General features: G+C 39.3%; 1 pseudogene; it reads left to right on the top strand.

The window, feature by feature from the left end:
• Positions 1-2,008: 2,008 nt before the first annotated feature.
• On the top strand, positions 2,009-2,258 carry LOC116089074 (annotated as a pseudogene).
• Positions 2,259-8,545: the final 6,287 nt, after the last annotated feature.

Raw genomic sequence — 8,545 nt, 5'->3', positions numbered from 1 at the left:
AACTTAAGGTGTTTGCCACACCCCCAGATACCAGGCTCCTGGCATTCTGTCTGAACTCCACCCCCACAGTTACCTGGCAACAGCCAGGTAGGCCTGGCCCACTATAAAACGGGCTGCTTGCCCTCCTCCCTCTCTTACTCTCTTACTCTTGCTTCTCTCTCTTGCCCTTTTGCTCCCCCTCTCTCCACATGGTCATGGCTGACCTCTACTGCTCTACTCTCTCCCTCTCTCTGCCTTCTCCGCCTATACTACCCTCTTAGCTCCCCTTCCCTAACCTCAGGCCCGACCTGAGAAAGTGGGGTAAGGTTTCACTCATTACAACTCTCCACCATGAAAATAAACGCCTTAAAACCACGGACTGCCTCTTCTCATAGGGATCCGCTGTGCTGGGGCAATGAAGGAGGTCTCCATTGCTCTAAAGAGCCACATGTCTAATCTCCTGCAGGAAGCCTCTCTGAGTTCCACAGAGCCAAGCTTTCTTCCCAAGCAAGCCTAGGACACTCTCATCCCTGCAGACCTGCCAGAATTCGCTCAGGGTCCCCCGGGCCTGAACGGAGGCTGAGGGTGACAGGTTCTCAGGCTCTTAGACACTGCAGACTCGGCTGGATGCTGTGGAAGAGCTGATAACAGAGTAGGGAGGGCCAGTAGGCTAACTCTGTCCTTGGCCAAAGGGAAAGGGGCAGGAGGAGAGCTCCAGCTGGTTCTCACACGGACAAGAGTGTCCTAGACTTGCCTGGGAATCTGGGTCTCTTGCTGGGTCTCCAGAGTTTAAACATAGCTCAACCAGAAAACAGGCTGCCTTTCACAGTCCCATGTGTCAGTATATATGTATGTCACTATATATGCATCTCTGTATGTATGTGCATGTGTGTGTGTATACATATGTGTGTGTGTATGCATCTAACAGCAATTAATGAAAAAAGGAAGCCATTAATTTGAAAGGGAGCAAGAAGTATACATGAGTATTTGGAGAGAGGAAAGGAAAGGAAGAAATGATGCAATTACATTTTAATCTCAAAAGGAAATAAGAAAAAACACCAAAAAAATTATAAATAAAAGTAGTGAGATAATAGATTTCTAAAGACTTTATCTACGGCTATTCCACATAGAAATGTCCACCTGTCATCTGATTTTTGCAGATGTCTGGGTGATCGTGGTCTAGACCTGCTTCTGTGACCCAGTGAAAGACCTATCAGGATAAAATCAAATAGACATGACGTGAAAAAGAGAATCACAGGGAGTCCTTCTGAGAGTCACAGAAGGGATGGCAGGACAGCTGAGAAGCACAGAGAAAGAAGATGCAAAATGGCAAAGACTAGAAACCAAGCCAAGCTCACCTTCAGCCACTGTACTCCTGGCAGAAGCCTCCTGCATAGGTGCTGTGACAACAGCTTCTCTTCTCATCTCTTCAGGGGTACTGGGGGTTGAACCCTTAAGTGGGCAGCTAAGAAGACTGCAAAACAAAACCGGAAGAAAAAGAAATGCCAGGCAAGGTATCCTGTGAGGTAGATCCCTTTGTCAGCACTTTAACATGTTCATTCTGACCCTCCCTCCTGAAGTGTGGACTTTACTATGTACAGTGATGCCCACATTTAGGGACTCAAACCCCGACAATGATGTACACCCTTTTTGCCACTCTAGTTCTGCTCTGGATCTTCAAAACTATTCTTGGAATCATATATGTAGCCTCTGGTTTCCCACTGTCAATCCTGTATAGGAAAACTGTACTGGAATATTACGATAAAAATGAAGTATAGTGTAAGGGTAGATATAGATAGGTTAGCCACAGAATGACCAGTGGAAATCTCCTATAAAAGAAAGAGTAGCCCCACTGGCTGCTCGGAAAAGCCATCTTCGCATTGTTCGCGGGTCAAGCTCCCAAGCTCACTTGCAGCCGCCTTTGCCGCCTCCTCCAAAGCGGATTCTGGCAGCTTTCTCACCAGAGTCCTTGAACTCAATTAATTCCTCACTCCTCACTCGCTGCATCGGACCACTGGCGTGCCCCACCATGTCAGACTTGGCAGTGGACACCAGCTGCAAGATAACCACCAAAGACTTGAAGGAGAAGGAAGTTGTAGAGGAGGCAGAGAATGGGAATGCTCAAAATGAGGAAAATGGGGAGCAGGAGGCTAACAATGGGGTAGATGAAGAAGAGGAAGAAGGTGGGGAGGAAGAGGAGGAGGAGGAAGAAGGTGACGGTGAGGAAGAGGATGGAGATGAAGGTGAGGAAGCTGAGGCTCCTACGGGCAAGCGGGTAGCTGAGGATGGTGAGGATGATGATGTCAACACCAAGGAGCAGAAGACTGACAAGGATGACAGCAAAAGGAAAAGTTAACCTTACGCACCGTGACTTATTCACCCTCCACTTCCTGTCTCAGAACTTAAATGTGCTCACCTTCGAGTAGAGAAGCAGGCCCCACCCACAGCGGGCAGTGCCACCCACAGATGGCATGTGCTTTCCACCACCCCACCAAAACCACAACATGAATTGGCATCATGGGAAGAAAAAAGAATCAGAACTTCCCAGGCCCTGCTTTTTTTCTTAAAAATACTTTAAAAGGAAAATTTGTGTTTTTTATTTACATTTTATATTTTTATACGTATTGTTAGGGGTCAGCCATTTTTCTGAAGGCTGGGTGACCAAACCAGCCTTCAGAGTGTTTTCTGTCCTACTTCAGACTTTACTTGTGGTGTGACCATGTTCATTACAATCTCAAAGGAGAAAAAAAAAAACTTGTAAAAAAAAAAAAAACAAAAACAACAACAAAAACAATCTTATTCCGAACATTCCAGTAATTTTTTGTACTATAAGTAGTTGGTTTGTATAAGATGGTTAAAAAGACCAAAGATAAAAAGTTTTTTGTTTTTTTTTTTTGTCTATGAAGTTGCTGTTTGGTTGGTTGGCTGGTTGGTTTTGGCCTGTTTGATGTATGTGTGAAACAATGTCGAACAATAAACTGGAATTTTATTTTGCTGAGTTGTTCTTTAAAAAAAGAAAAGAAAAGAAAGACTAATGTTGCTTCAAAATAGACATGACAATTTAAAGTACCTTCTCTCTATTGTATGTGGCCTTTTCTCTGAGACCAGAATTCTGAATAAAGAGTTTCAATATTCAGTGAAATTATAACTGGAAATATCTCAAATCTAGAAAATGAATTAAACACCTAAACAATGGAAACACTTAGACATGTCTGGAGAAGAGACTCTCTGTGACATACTACAGTCAAATTTATAAAGCAAAGAAGCAATCAATAGTAAAATGTGTACAGCAGAGTCATGTATCCTTTGACTGACTTCTATGCATCCTTCCATCCAAATGCTGTCTTGGTCTCTTTTCTAAATTTTATATTATCTCCACACTTAGACCTGTGTGTATTATGCACACACACACACACACACACACACACACACACACACACACGCATACACATGCACACACATGTACACACACACACACACACACATCTGCACATGACAGAAAATGCGGTTTTTCCTTCTACATTTGGGTGACTAGTATTCCTCTTTCTTCACCTTCCTCTCCAATATTTGTTGTAAGATTTTTTTTGATAACACCCTGCTGAGATGAGGTGTTATCTCAAAGTAGTTTTAATTTTCACTTCTCTGACAACTATGAGTACTGAACTATTTTTAAAACCTATTGGTCATTTATGTTGAAAGAGGATATAAAGCTAATATTTTTTTCTACTTTCAACCCCATCAGTTTTTTCTTTTTCCTAATGGTAGGTGAATAAAAAATGCAAATGATACTAAAAGTGTAAAACCCTAAACAAAGATCCATTGCTTCAGAATGGCTAAATAGAAGTTCACTGAGATTTATAGTTTGGGACAAGTCTTTAAAATAGCTGAGTGATGTTTTTATTGCTGAGTTAATTAAAAAAAAATTAAAAAAAAAAACATACAAGAGTGTCTTAGGCACTATTCTACTGCTGTGAAGAGACACCATGACCAAGGTAATTAAGGTTTACTCTACTATCATCATGGCATGGAGCATAGCAGCAGACAGGCAGGCACCAGGCAGTAGCTGAGACCTACATTCTGATGATCCATAGGCCAAGAAAGAGAGATACCAGGCCTGGCATGAGCTTTTGAAAATCTCAGTGCCCACACCCCAGTGACACATTTCCTCCAATGAGGCCACACCTCCTAATCCTTCTAATAACGTCAAGAAGTTCTACTCTTTGGTGACTAAGCATTCGAGTGTATGAGCCTAAGGAGTCCATTCTTATTCAAGTAATTACAAGGGAAAAAAACATAAACTCACAAGATGGATAGAGCTCTAACTTTGCTGTATATATTTAAAATGTTATATTATTAATATTGCTCCCTATCTTACTATGTAGAAATGTTTTTTAAAATCTATTTTCACTGATTTTGGTCAGAAATCTACTCTATCAGCATAATAATGCTAGTTTGTTTTTGTTTTCCTTATTTGCTTAATAGATTGACTTCCATTTTTTGACTTCCATTCTTTGCCACTATGGTACATTTCTTGGAGACAATAGATTTCTGGATCTATCTGTTCTTTGATGTTTGGCATTAAAGGTCAGCCTGATACAGTAATAGTGTGTGATTTCAGTGAACCATTGTCATCTTTGGATAAATTGTTCAAACAAAATCAACAAAGATTGATTTTAGTATCATATAGACATATACTCATACTCAGAAAGGGGAAGAAAGCACCTGTTTTCTCTCCTATGCAGAAGCTATGTGTATGTGTGTGTGTGTGTGTGTGTGTGCATGTGTGTGCATGTGTCTGGATGTGTGTGGATGTATAGATGTGTGTGCATGCCATGTTTGAATGTGTGTCAGTCTGTGTGTATGTATATGTATGTATATCTGTCTGTGTGTGTGTGTTTAGGACATGAGCATAGAAAGGGGACTATAATGGGGTGTAAATGCCATTTTTATTTCCTCAGCTGAAGAGATGAGAGCTGCACCCAAGCTTTATAAAAATGTCACTTGGCCTGACCAGATCATTTCCTTCTCTATTCTATCTATCAAGCCATACAATGGAATGGAATTCCCTGAATGCTTCAGTTTTCAAGCATTGTCTGCTAACCTAGGCCTAGAATGTTTCAGCCTCAGAGACTTACTACTGAATAAACTCATTCTTTTTATCTCTTTCTGAACTCATCCTGGCTGGTTCAACTCAACTATTCTGATTCAAACTCTTCTCCAACCTGATTGATTTCAGTTGGCTTCTCTTGGCTTCTGACTAGATTGTTCTGTTTCTGAACTCCATGAACTGAACTGCTCTGAACTGGACTAAACTGAAATCTCTCTCTCTCTCTCTCTCTCTCTCTCTCTCTCTCTCTCTCTCTCTCTCTCCTTTAAGGAGAGAAAGGCTTCACTTTCCTGTCTGTATCCTATTTCTGACTCATTCTGTTAGATCTTTCTATGATTCATCACTTTGTCTGCTCTTCAATTAGATGTCATTATTTGAGATTAAAGGTGTATTAAAAGCAAGTCTATAGGCAACATCAAATTAAATGGAGAGAAACTCAAAGCAATTTCACCTAAATCAGGAACAAGACAAGGCTATCCACTCTCTATATACCAAATCAATATAGTACTTGAAGTTCTAGCTAGAGCAATGAGACAACTAAAGAAGACCAATGTTTATAAATGGCAAATGGGCTGAGAAAGAAATCAGGGAAACAAGAGCTTTTGCAATAGCCACAAATAATGTAAAATATCTTGTGGTAACTCTAACCAAGCAAGTGAAAGACCAGTACAATAAAAACTTCAAGTCTTTGAAGAAGGAAATTGAAGAAGGTATTAGAAAATGGAAAGATCTCCCATGCTCATGGATAGATAGGATTAACATAGTAAAAATGATTGTCTTAACAAAAGCAACCTACAGATTCAATGCAATCTCGATCAAAATTCCAACACACTTCTTTATAAACCTTGAAAGAGCAATACTCAACTTCATATGGAAAAACAAAACAAACAAACAAATAAAAAAACAGGAAAGCTAACATAATCTTATACAATAAAAGAACTTCTAGAGGTATTACCATATCTAATCTCAAGCTGTGCTACAGAGATGTAGTAATAAAAACTTCATGGTATTGGTATAAAGACACAGTGATCAATGAAATCAAATCAAAGACCCAGACATAAATCCACCCACATATGGACACACAATTTTTAATAAAATATTGGAAATTGGAAATTTGGTCTAACTGGTCTATTGGACCAATATTGGAAAAAGCTGGTCTAACTGAATGTCTGCAAATAGAAGAATGCAAATAGATCCATATGTATCACCCTGCACAAAACTCAAGTCTAAGTGGTTCAAAGACTTCAACATAAAACCAGATACACTGAACCTGATAGAAAATAAAATGGGAAAGAACCTTGAATGATTGGCACAGGAAACAGATCCCTGAACAGAATACCAATAGCACAGGCACTAAGATCAACAATTAATAAGTAGGATTATATAAAACTGAAATGCTTCTGTAAGGCAAAGGACGTCATCAACAGAAGAAAATGGCAGCCCACAGAAAGGGAAAAGATCTTTACCAACTCCACATCTCATGGACAGCTAATATCGAAATTATATAAAGAAATCAAGAAACTAGATATCAACAAACTAAATAATCCAATTATAAATGGCTATCTTAGGGTTTCATTGCTCAGAAAAGACACCATGACCAAAGCAACTCTCATAAAGGACAGCCTTCAGTTGGGGCTGGGTTAGAATTTCAGAGGTTTAGTCCATTATCATTCATGGCAGGAAGAATGGCAGCATCCACAAAAACACAGTACTGGAGAAGGAGCTGAGAGTTCTATATCTTGATCTGCAGGCAGCCATAAGGAGATTGTCTTCTGCAGGCAGTCAGGAGGATGGTCTGTCACACAGGCCAGATTTGAGTGTATATATGAGACCTAAAAGCTCCACCATCATAGTGGCACACTTCCTCTAACAAAAACACATCTCCTCCAATAAGGCCACACCTCCTAATAGTGCCACTTCCCATATACCACACACATTCAAACCACCACAGTAGGGCACAAATCTAAACAGAATTCTCAAGTAGCCAAGAAACACATAAAGAAATGTTCAACATCCTTAGCTGCCAGAGAAATACAAATCAAAACTACTTAGATTTTATATCACACCTGTCAGAGGAACATTCCTCCAGTGCTAGTGGCAGTGTAAACTTGTATAGCCACTTTAAAAAATCAATATGGCAGTTCTTCAGAAAATTGGAAATTGACCTACCTCAATACCCAGCTATACCATTCCTGAGCATATTCCCAAAGGATACTCCATTCTATCACAAGGACACTTGCTCAACTATGTTCATAGTAGCTTTATTCACAATAGCCAGAGACTGGAAATAACACAGATGTCCCTCAACCAAAGAATGGATAAGGAAAGAGGTACATTTATATAATAGAGTATTGCTCAGCTCTTAAAAACAATGACATCATGTAGTTTGCAGGCAAATGGTAGATGCCGGGGGCCTGCCCCACAGGACTGGGTTGAAGCCAGACATAGCATTGGACACAGGCCAAAAGCCTAATGATCTCTAGCCTTGTAACTTTCTCTAACTGTGCTAAACGCTATTAGCTGATGGCTTCTGAAGACTTATCATTCTCTTGCTTATTCTGTGGCTGAAAACTGCTGGGTTTTTTTTCTCTTTATCTCTCTGTGCTTTAGTTTTGCTTCATAAACCTCTGTGCTTTATAAACACTGAAAACTTAACTCTTCATTAACTCTTTATGCATTATTTTTAATTTATAAGTCTCTGTGCTTCATTAAACATTGTTTCTTTATTCTATAACTCTCCTGCCTTACTGTTCTGTGCCTCATTGAACACTGAGGAGTCTTAACTTTACTTTTCTTATGATTTACTTCATAATTCTCTGTGCTTGAATATCACTAAAAAACTTAACTCTTGCTTACTTTATAATTCTCTGACAATTACCATATGCTGTATAGCAACAGGGAATTTAATAGAGGATTTACTGCTAATGTTCCTTTCTCTCTTGCCCAGAACCCTCACCTCTCACTGTCCAGGTGAAATGGAGGCTTGGAGCAATTAACTTTTATTGAATGGACAAAAGAAAGTCATGCTCACTCACAGAAAGAAAGACTTTTACACAAACAGATATACATAGACATACATATATTCATATACACATTCATACATATATTCACCTTTTTGTTGGGTCAAACCATCTGTATCATCAAGTCACACACACACACATACACACACACACACATCTGAACTTACAAATCCATATATATATATATATATATGTATGTATATATATATATATGAATATATATATATATTCACGCACACACACTCACACACACATACACACACACACCTGAACTTACAAATCCATATATATATATATACATATATATATATATATATTCACACACACACACTCACCACACACTCACATACACACACACACACACACACCTGAACTTACAAATCCATATATATATACATATATATATATATATATATATATATATATTCACACACACACA

Source organism: Mastomys coucha, unplaced genomic scaffold (assembly GCF_008632895.1).
Source record: "Mastomys coucha isolate ucsf_1 unplaced genomic scaffold, UCSF_Mcou_1 pScaffold14, whole genome shotgun sequence".
Classification (NCBI taxonomy): Eukaryota; Metazoa; Chordata; class Mammalia; order Rodentia; family Muridae; genus Mastomys; species Mastomys coucha.
The sequence above is the reverse complement of the archived record's forward strand: the minus strand, read 5'-3'. Positions and strand labels throughout refer to the sequence as shown.